Source organism: Oryx dammah, unplaced genomic scaffold, assembly GCF_014754425.2.
Source record: "Oryx dammah isolate SB20612 unplaced genomic scaffold, SCBI_Odam_1.1 HiC_scaffold_4, whole genome shotgun sequence".
NCBI lineage: Eukaryota > Metazoa > Chordata > Mammalia > Artiodactyla > Bovidae > Oryx > Oryx dammah.
The window spans coordinates 13142747-13153978 of record NW_024070188.1 but is presented as its reverse complement, the minus strand read 5'-3'; the positions used below and the strand labels follow the sequence as shown (position 1 = coordinate 13153978).

Here is an 11232-nt window from a genome sequence, read left to right as displayed (position 1 = left end):
CCATGGACTGTTGCCCGCCAGGCTCCTCTGTTCATGGGGATTCTCCAGGCAAGAATACTGGAGTGAATAGCCTATCCCTTCTCCAGGGGATCTTCCCAACCCAGGAATCCAGCCAGGGTTTCCTGCATTGCAGGCAGATTCTTTACCAGCTGAGCTACCAGGGAAAACCTAAGTAACTCATAGCACTCATAAATTTCTCTCTCAAAAAGAATAGCCTGAATTTTATATATTACTCAAAATCCTAGCAGAAGGGTACACAGAATCAGCCTAGCATGCATCTGACTTTGTATTAGCAATGAATGCTCTCTGAGCACTCATATCCCACTTTCCAAATTTCTGTCCCGCCCCCACACAGCCAAGCTCTGTTCAGATGATCATTTTTACTAAACACTTCACCTCCCACAAAGCAATAGTGTATAAGATTTACATAATTAATGTTTGTAAGGGACTGCTAGAGCCTGGTCTGAAAGATGCCTTTGAAGAGGAAAAGATTGTTGATGCTATGATGTCCTGGGTTTTTTATCTTTATCAAGACTGCTTCTATGAGGAAAAGCTACAGAAATGATAGATGGGACCATTTTTATTTAGCACAGTTACAGGTGGCAAAACAGTACCGTAGGACTCGGGCAAGAATATGTCCCTAGGCGACAGCAACTGTATAAACATGTATCCTGTCAATCACTAAGAATGCAGGTCCGATACTTTATAGACCAGGGATAATGTTAATTCCATCCTGCTTACAGTATTCTTTGTACTGGAAAAGCTCAAGGCGCTTTGCAAGCACCATAATTTAGCGAAGCATAAAATGAAAGCTACACATAGGAAAGTTGAGGCATTTTGAAAAATTAAGATATTATCTTTATTCAGCCATTAAGAGTTGAATTTTCAGTGCTACAAATGGTTCCTACATACAGACTATTTTTGTTGTTATTTAGGGAAGGAAGGGAGACGGAAATGGCAACCCACTCCAGTATTCTTGCCTGGAAAATTTCATGGACAGAGGAACCTGGTGGGCTACAGTCCATGGGGTCACAAAGAGTCGGCCGTGACTGAGCACATCATCACAGGGAAGGAAGGAAAAGGAGACTGATCTTCACTGAGTGTTTACAATGGACCACATGTTGCTAGGAGGTCTCACACTATTTATCTTGTTTGAGCTTTAAAACAGCCGAGTGAAGTATATTTTATAGTTGAGGAAACTAAGGCTTAAAGGAAACATTAATTTGACTGAGATAACATAGGCTACCAAGTGACAGAACCAAGAACTTAAGCCATTTATACACAATTCCAAAGCCACTGACCTTTCCAGTACACATGCAACAGTGGGCTAATAAATGTCATCAGTCTAATAGTTTCTTTCTTCTAGAAGTTTGTCCTTACCTTTGCAAAGACCAGAAGAAGCGTATCTTTCTCAAATAAATTATTCTTGAAATACCCATGAAGCTGTCCCATAACCTTGCCAGCCCTCATTTCCCTTTTCCTTCCCTGAACTACTTACCAGAATACACAGTTTAGTATTAGATTGTTAACAAGATATCTCTGTTTCAAAATAGTACCTGATTTATACCAACTCACTGCCAATCAGACACACGAACTACCTCCAACTCATCTACTGTCACTGGAGTCAATAATGGTCCTTACTATAGTAGGAAGTCCAACAGAAAATTGAGTTCCTATTTCACACAGAAAACAGCTGACAAAAGAGGGATGCCTTAACATACTGTGGATGGGCAGGCACACTCAAGAAGCTATCAACTCAAAAATAAGCTACCCTCCTGTAGACTTAAATTTTAAAAGATATTTTGCTATGTTATTGGAATTTTTTTAAAAAAGCAAATCATTTAAATTCACAAATACTCTTTTCCTAAAATACACATTCCACCAAGAGGCATCTGATTTTCACAGCTAAGGGATAATTCAGATTCTTTTCCCAATACCTCTATAAGATTAATTGCAAATAAGTAATTGTCCATTTTTATTGGAGAATGAAAATGTAACTAGTTAACTGTGAAGTATGAGGCAGCTTGAGGGAACTTCAAGGATCAAGGTAGAATGCTGGCTTGGGCCAGTATGAAGGCATTCTGTGCTAGTAAACTGGGAAGACAGGCTTAATAGAACAAAAGATGGATAGAAAGGGACATTAAAGAATGTTAAGAAGACATTAGAGGAGTTTGGGAGAGGAGTTTGACAAAATGATTCCAAAGTTCTACCAGAAGTATAATACAAGGAACACCACCACTGAATGGATATATGCAAAGTGTTATATTACCTACACTGGAATATTATCTAGCTATAGAAAGAAATCAGGCTCTGATGTGTGCTACAACACGGATGAACCTTAAAAACATGCTAAGTGACATAAGCCAGACATAAGAGGACAAATATTTTTATTTCACTTATATAAAACCCCTGGAGAAGGGAGTGGTAACCCACTCCAGTATTCTTGCCTGGAGAATTCCATGGATTAGAGGAACATGGTGGGCTACAGTTATAGGGTCGCAAAGAGTTGGACACCAATGAGCAACTAACACTTTCACTTCACTTTCATATAAAATATCTAGAATGGCAAATTTATTGAGAAAGAAAGTAGATTAGCAGATGATACCACTCTCACGGCAGAAAGTGAAGAATGAAAGAGCCTCTTGATGAAAGTGAAAGAGGAGAGCGAAAAGTTGGCTTAAAGCTCAACATTCAGAAAACTAAGATCATGGCATCTGGTCCCATCACTTCTTGGCAAATAGATGGGGAAACAGTGGAAACAGTGGCTGACTTTATTTTGGGGGCTCCAAAATCACTGCAGATGGTGACTGCAGCCATGAAATTAAAAGACACTTACTCTTTGGAAGGAAAGTTATGACCAACGTAGACAACATATTGGCTTCCCTTGTGGCTCAGTGGGTAAAGCGTCTGCCTACAATGCAGAAGACCCAGGTTCGATCCCTGGGTCAGGAAGATCCCCTGGAGAAGGAAATGGCAACCCATTCCAGTACTCTTGCCTGGAAAATCCCATGGACTGAGAAGCCTGGTAGGCTACAGTCCATGGGGTCGCAAAGAGTTGGACACGACTGAGCGACTTTCCCCTAGACAACATATTAAAAAGCAGAGACATTACATTGCCAACAAATGTCCATCTAGTCAAGGCTATGGTTTTTCCAGTAGTCATGTATGGATGTGAGAGTTGGACTATAAAGAAAGCTGAGTGCCGAAGAATTGATGCTTTTGAACTGTGGTGTTGGAGAAGACTCTTGAAAGTCCCTGGGACTGCAAGGAGATCCACCAGTCTATCCTAAAGGAGATCAGTCCTGGGTGTTCATTAAAGGGACTGATGTTGAAGCTGAAACTCCAATACTTTGGCCACCTTATGTGAACAGCAGACTCATTTGAAAAGACCCTTATGCTGGGAAAGATTGAAGGCAGGAGGAGAAGGGGACGACAGAGGATGAGATGGCTGGATGGCATCACCAACTTGATGGACACGAGTCTGGGTAAACTCCGGGAGCTGGTGATGGACAGGGAGGCCTAGAGTGCTGTGATCCACGGGGTTGCAAAGAGTCAGACACAACTAACCAACTGAACTGAGCCGAGAGTCTGGGGAAAGGGGACTATAGGAAGTCATTGCTTAATGGATACAAAATTTCTGTTTGAGGTGATAAAAAGTTTTAGAAAAAGATAGTGGTGGTGATATCACAATACAGTGAATATAGTTAATGTCACTGAATCATACACTTCAAAATTGTTAAAATGGAAGATTTTATGTTATATATGTTGTGACACAAGAAAAAAATTTTAAAAATAAATAGAAGAGACAAGTCAAGAAAAAAATTAAAGAACAAAGCAAGAGGAATGAAGTTTAGTTCTTGCCTTGCTATTTATTAAAATGCATTGTTTTAAGATTATGATCATTAAAACAGTGAGATACTGGCACGGAAACAAAGAAATAAATAAATGGTATCAAATAGAAAGTCTATAAGCAGACCTGACTATACATATGTATTTGGTGTGTAATGAAGGAGGGATTTAAGTCAGTGAGAGGAAAGTAATGTACAAACATCAACTAATGAGTCATTTGAAGGAGGAGCTCCTCCTGTGGGCAGCAATTCTGCCTGTCTTGTCCACCAATTGTTGCCCAAGCAAAATCATACCTGGTACATTGTAGGCATGTATTAATAGTTAATGTTTGTTGAATGAATTAAAATCATTTTTATATAATAAAATATACTAAAATAAATTCTCAATTGAATACAATTTTAACTGAAAAATTTAAATGAAATTTTAATTTCATTTTAAAGACATCAACTTTCATGAAAAAAATAAAATAGTGGTAAACTTGAAAAAGTGAAAACCTCTACACATACATATCAAAAGGTACATAAATAAGATTGAGGAGAAAATGAGAAATGTAAATAACTATTTATGTACACTTGTAATATATGAGACAAACATTGTACCTTGATTTATAATTAGCACTTTTAACTCAATAATGAAAGGACAACTATCTCAAGAGAAAAATAAAGTGTATCAAGTCATAAAAACTACTAATAGCCAAAAAGACTGTGAAAAAATCTTATATCATTAATAACCACAGAAACTAAAATTAAAATGATAGATACTATTTTACCTATCAGGTTGGCAATTATCATACTATCTAGTGTTGGTGATGATTCAAAGAAATGAATATTCTCACACATTGCTGGAAAGGATATAAATTGATACAACAGTTATGTAAGGTAATTTGTTAGGAAATACCAAAAGTGTTTAAAATGTGAATACCACTTGGTTACCTGATTCTAATGATTTAAGCTAAAAATAATTTAAAACAAATACACATTTTTTACCTACAAGGCTCTTTATTTCAGCCTTGTTCATAATAGAAAAAAAGGTTGTGAACATTTAAATGTCCAGAGATAATGAATGGTTAAGTGCAGTTATGGTACATCGATAACAAAGAATTCTATACTATCAGGAAAAAAATGTTATAGACTAATGGAATGAGGGAAATTCTCATTATATTTTTAAGTTTAAATGCAGATTATTAAATATTATGAGGCAAAATGATTCCATGTTTTATGAAAAGGAAAAAAATACCAAAACTGAAAGAATAATTATCTAAATATCAATGGTGATTGTCTCTGATTGTCAGGTTAAATGGCAATTTAAATGTAATTATTACTAATAAAATCTACTAATTTTTCTGCAACGAATATATACTGCTACTATAATATAAAAGCAATGAAAGATGCCCTTAATTTTAATAAAGAAATAAAATAACAAAGTTGGTCCCCTGTTCTCAGAACCCATGCTGAGTGAGTGAGTGAAGTCGCTCAGTCGTGTCCGACTCTTTGCGACCCCATGGACAGTAGCCTATCAGGCTCCGAGATCCATGGGATTTTCCGGCAAGAATACTGGAGTGGGCTACCATTTCCTTCTCCACAGAACCCATGCTAATCTGCTTTAAAACCTGTCTCTTTCTCTGTGTCAAGCACATTACTAAGCACTTGGCACTCTTATTTTATTTGATCCTACTCTTTTATTAGGTATCATTAACCCTGTGAATGAGGTCCTGGGTTTAGAAAAAGGAGTGTGTTCAAGGCCATGCAACCAGTGGCAGAGCTTGGAATTCCCCGCTGTTGTCTGATGCCAAGCCTTATGTTCTTAACCACAAACTTTCCTGGGTCTGTTAGGAAGCAGTTAGGCTTTTGGAGAGTAGACTCAAAAAACTAACCACCAGATATCATAGTTTCGGTTAAAAAAAAAAAAATGTTTGGCATTCTAAACAACACACTTACAAACTGCCTTTGGGAAACAATTTTTTTGTTTGTTTTATGTTATTTTTAAAATTTTATTGGAGTAGAGTTGCTTAGCGATATTGTGTCAGTTAACAAATTTTCCTTCGGATGTGCATCACTTCTACTAATTTGCACAATCTGTGTCTATGTCATGTAAATTCTTCTCAGAGGTAATGTCCAGTAATGGGTAAGAGCCCTGGCCTAGAACAGGATTTCCTGGGTTAAACCTGGCTTGACCTGTCCCTTAATAGCCATAAAATCTTGGGCAGTTATTTAACTTCACTGGGTCTGATTCCTGACCAATAAGATAAAGATAATGAAACATCTAGTTACAGGATAAGTACTAGGGATGTGGTCTACGACATGGTAAATATAACTAATACTGCTGTATATTATACATGAAAGTTGTTAAGAGAATAATTTCTAACAACCTCCATCACAAGGAAAAAGATCTTTTCCTATTTCTTTAATTTTGTATCTATATTAGATAATAGAAATTCACTTAACTTATTGTGGCAGTAATTCCAAAATATATGTAACTTGAATCATTATGCTATGTACCTTAAGCTTTTACAGTGCTCTATGTCAATTACATCTCAATAAAACTGGAAGAAAAAATATAAATAGATAATCTAAACTCACAAGCATGCAAGCAAACATACATACATAAAATGAGAGTCTTACTTCAAGGAGTTTTGATGAGGATTAAATAAACGAATCCACATAGGACTTTGATAGCTAAATATCTGAAATAAAGCAAGCATTTGATAAATGGCAGTTATTCACATCATTAATGTATTCTCTAGCTAGTAAACTCTCCAAGGGCAAAAATCCCATGTAAAATTGCTTTTGAATTTCCTAATGAGTACACTAGATGTTTGTTCAGTGGACTGAAGCTGAATGTGAAGTATTATCTGAAGAGAAGTCTCTGCACTTCAAGTTCTCCGCTCTGATTCAATTTCAAACAGAATCCTACCTTGCTAACCTTTGTCCACTAATAGGAACTTTGTTTTATTCTCATCTGTAATGCAGTGACTAAAAGAAAATCACAATGTTAAGACTCTCTTGCATTTCTTAAACAAACATTATTGCTGTTTACTGATAACATATCCAATACTTAAATACAAGTTACTTTCATTTCAACAAGGCTTCTCAGGGAAGGATGGAATTTTACTAGTCTAAAAAGTTGTTAATCAAATCTCAAGTTGTAACATCCTTGAATATTTGTTTCTGACATCCTCTAGAAATGTAACTACAACCTATTTTCTCCTTCAGCAAGCAAGTAGCAGGAAAGAATTTGGCTCAATCTTTCACTGAAAGTATTCAATCTGTATAAATCTAAAATAGCTAGCAACTTTCATGTGATGTGTTGCTTTGAAGTCAATGAAGCTGAAAACTCACTTTAGAAAGTTCTCTTAATCCTTGAGAGTATAACAGTGTGCTATTTTAATTATGACATGACAGATTGTAAAACAAATGTACAAATATTGATGTGCAACTCCTGGCTGAATTCTGTGACTACTCTGCAAAACAGGTAGTGAATATGTTCTTTCATCTAAATCAGGACATATTAAATAAATCCAAAGAACCCGATTAAAAGCAATGAGTTTCCCAAGGGCTGAGTCAACAGGCCTATCTGACATCGCTCTTTGGTGGCTAAATGACTTGCACTGAGAAACACAGAGGAAGAATTCCATTTATGAGGACAAATCACCCTGGAGTTTTTCTTCTATTATAATGTTTTCAATTCAAATTAGTGACAACTAAACCAAGGAACGGACTTGACTGGATCAATCTAATGAATTATAGCTATAAACATGTCACTTCTCTTAAAATCCTCCAGTGCCTCTCAAATGACTTCAGGACACCCATTTGGCATGCAAACTCCACCATGATTTGGCTACAGCCTAATTCATTTCCCCAAACAACTCTCTCCCTTCCACCCACTTTCCTCCTTATTTCTCATGTCAGCAGAGAATCATCCACATTCCCCTAAGAATCTAATCGCTTGCATTCTTCAGTCATCTTGGCGATTCTGATCCCTCTCCATGAGACTGTATTTGTGACTGTAGCTATTCTGCACACCCCTCAAGGCTCTTTTCATTTTCTCCCTTAATCTCATGATTGCACCAAAGGGTAGATGAGGGCTTAGAAGCCTCTGCTTCTCAGAATGTTTAACAGCTATACAAAGACATCTCAATAAATACAATATATAACTAAGAAGAGTGTGATTGTCACATAAATGGAAATTGAACACCAAAGTCCTTGAGCCACTTCCACCCTTCCAATGGGGTTGCTGCCCTTAATCTTATACAAAAAATCTGGCACTGCCACTGATTCGATCTCCCTTTAAAAATGAATCTTCTTTCACTTTGTCCCCATAGCATACCGTTTTCCTTTCCCTTTGGCCTTGACTGTATCCCATCTTGGTAACCGTTGTTTGTGTTTAGACGCCTGTGTTATTTCCCTTGCGCTTTCCTGAGAACAGGACTGGAGGCTTATTCACCAGGTATCACCCACACTGCTTAACAGAGAGCATCACTCGAAGTGGGTGTTCAGCATTTAGTGGCCTGGAAATGAGAACAAATTATGAGACCAATTATGAGAGGCACAGTCTGAAACATCAGGCCATGATTAATGAGTTAGCCTTATTAGTTTCAAGTACACACACTAATGGTCCTGTCCGTGATCTCTGACTATAATCTCTTTGGCTTTACTTTCAGATTATTTCTTCCCACACTTCTGTTTATTTAGTCCCCACTGTGATGTTCCTAACGTACTAGTTCTCAAACTAGTTTTGAATGAAAATAAAGAGTTTCTTTGTTAAAATTAAAGTATGAATAAGCTTTTCTCAATTCACAGAGACACACACAAATAAATCTATGGTTAGTATGTTTCCATTTTAAATCTTGCTCTTAACTAGAAGCTATGCATGCAAATATAGTTATTTATCAATATTTCATGGGTTCATGTAAAGAGAACACGGTTCTTCAGCTGTTCACCTGAACACCAGAAAGAATCACTCTCCCAACCGTTTAACATGACAAAACCGTCTAACATAACTTTGCACCAAGAGGCTCAACTACTAGTCTACTTTTCTAAGGACCTACATTTTTAAAATTACATGATGAAGGGCTTCACTGGTGGCCCAGCAGTAAACAGTCTGCCTTCTAATGCAGGAAACACGAGCTTGATCCTTGGCCCAGACTTCCCTGGTGGCTCAGAAGGTGAAGAATCCATCTGCAATGCAGGAGACCTGGGTTCGATCCCTGGGTTGGGAAGATGCCCTGGAGGAGGGCATGGCAACCCACTCCAGTATCCTTGCCTGGAGAATCGCCATGGACAGAGGAGCCTGGTGGACTGCAGTCCCTGAGGTCACAAAGAGTCGGACACGACGGAGCAGCTAAGCACACGTGCCGGGAAGACCCCACATGCCGGGAAGACCCCACATGCCACAGAGCAACTAAACCTGTGTGCCACAACTATTGAGACTGTGCTCGAGAGCCTGGGAACCACAGCTACCGAGGCCCTCCCATGCTCTGCAACAGGAGAAGGCGCTGCAGTGAGAAGCCCGTGTCCTGAGACTGGAGAGCGACTCCTGCTCACAACTAAAGAAAAGCTTGTACAGCAATGGCGATCCATCCCAGCCAAAAATAAATAAATTATAAATTCTATAAGGAAACACTTGAAATGCAGACAATAAAAAATTCAATATCTAAAATATCAACTGGAATACAACGAATGTAATTTTTTAAAGTGCAGAAAATTCACACAAAAATACATAGTTTGTAAATTTCATGTTACAAATAGTGGTTTAATTACAATATGCAACAATTTTCCTGTGATGTGAGCTACTGGTCATTGCCGGATTATTACCATAGACATTTATACATTAACAATGAAATCATGTCAATTGAAAAAAACTTTATTTTGTGCCTTTTGTATCTATATAGAGAGATAATATTTATTGGAGTATAATTGGTCTACAATGTGTTCATTTCTGCTGTACAATGAAATGAATCAGTTATAAGTATACACATATCCCCTCCCTCTTGAACCTCCCTCCTACCCTACCCCTCATCCCACCCCCTCTAGATCACTGCAAAGCACCAAGCTGAGCTCCCTGTTCTATACCACAGTCTCACCAGCTATCTGTTTTTACAAATAGAAGACCAAGTTATGGATAGACAACAGAAAATCAATATGAACAAAGTATGTAGGAGTATATATATCTATTTAAATACAAATGGGTAGATAGAATCTGTGTATAATATAGAGATACTTAGAAGAATCTCTGTATGACATAGAGATACTTCTATCCATTTACATGTAGATAGATAGATACATATACTCCCCCATACATCATTTATGTTGGTTTTCTGTTTTCTATCCATAACTCGGTCTACTATTTTCAGACTCTATTTATGTTCCTACTGAGACTGTTATTCTAGCGAAATCCTGATAGCCGGCCTTGACAAGTGTTGCAATGCTGTGAGTTTAGATTCATGAATAAATAAAACCCTAGGATTCTCAGATTAAAAGTGCTATGGAAATGTACATTCCATGCACTTTTCTTACATTTTCTTACCTTTTCTTTCTTCAAGGCAGAGTACACAGCCCTTCTTTATGCTGCAGTTGAGCAAGGTTGCTCTCTACTAAGCACCATGGCCTTTGCTTCCAAACAGATTGCATTGCCCTGATGAATACTGCAGTTGCTCACAGAACTGTTATTTGCTTTATTCATTTCCTGGGAATAGAATGAGCTATTACTTAAAACCAAAATCTACCTCTAAAAAATTTTAGTCATATGTTACCAATACATTATAGCATTATTAAATTATTTTAAAGGCTAAAGTCAGAAATGGAGAAGGCGATGGCACCCCACTCCAGTACTCTTGCCTGGAAAATCCCATGGATGGAGGAGCCTGGTAGGCTGCAGTCCATGGGGTCGCTAGGAGTCGGACACAACTGAGTGACTTCACTTTCACTTTTCATTTTCATGCACTGGAGAAGGAAATGGCAACCCACTCCAATGTTCTTGCCTGGAGGATCCCAGGGTCAGGGGAGCCTGGTGGGCTGCCATCTAAGGGGTCACACAGAGTCAGACACGACTGACGTGACTTAGCAAAGTCAGAAAAACAAGAAAAAACTTTGGTGCTGTCCCCTCAACCAATAGATGCCAAAACTTGCTATTTTCTATGTTTCTTGTAAAGTACTACTTCAATAGGCTTACAAAACATGAAGGTCCAAAAATAGCCTGTATTTTTCCATAATAAATCTAAAATTAGCAACTTCTTATTTCAATCTATGAGGTGTTTTCCCCCATAAATTCTCTATCAATTTAAAAATAAACAGATAAGGGCCTAAATGTGTACACATCTAATAAAAGTATTCTAATAAAAGTGTGAAGAAAAATATATGTGGTCTGCATTCTAGTGGGAAATGC

The 11232-nt window shown here is 37.7% G+C and overlaps 1 non-coding gene across 1 annotated transcript; it reads left to right on the top strand.

Annotated features, from left to right (window-relative positions):
- The first annotated feature begins 2880 nt into the window (after positions 1-2880).
- TRNAC-ACA lies at positions 2881-2953 on the top strand. Its single transcript has one exon. It is a non-coding gene; the product is annotated as a tRNA-Cys (tRNA).
- The last annotated feature ends 8279 nt before the right edge of the window (positions 2954-11232 follow it).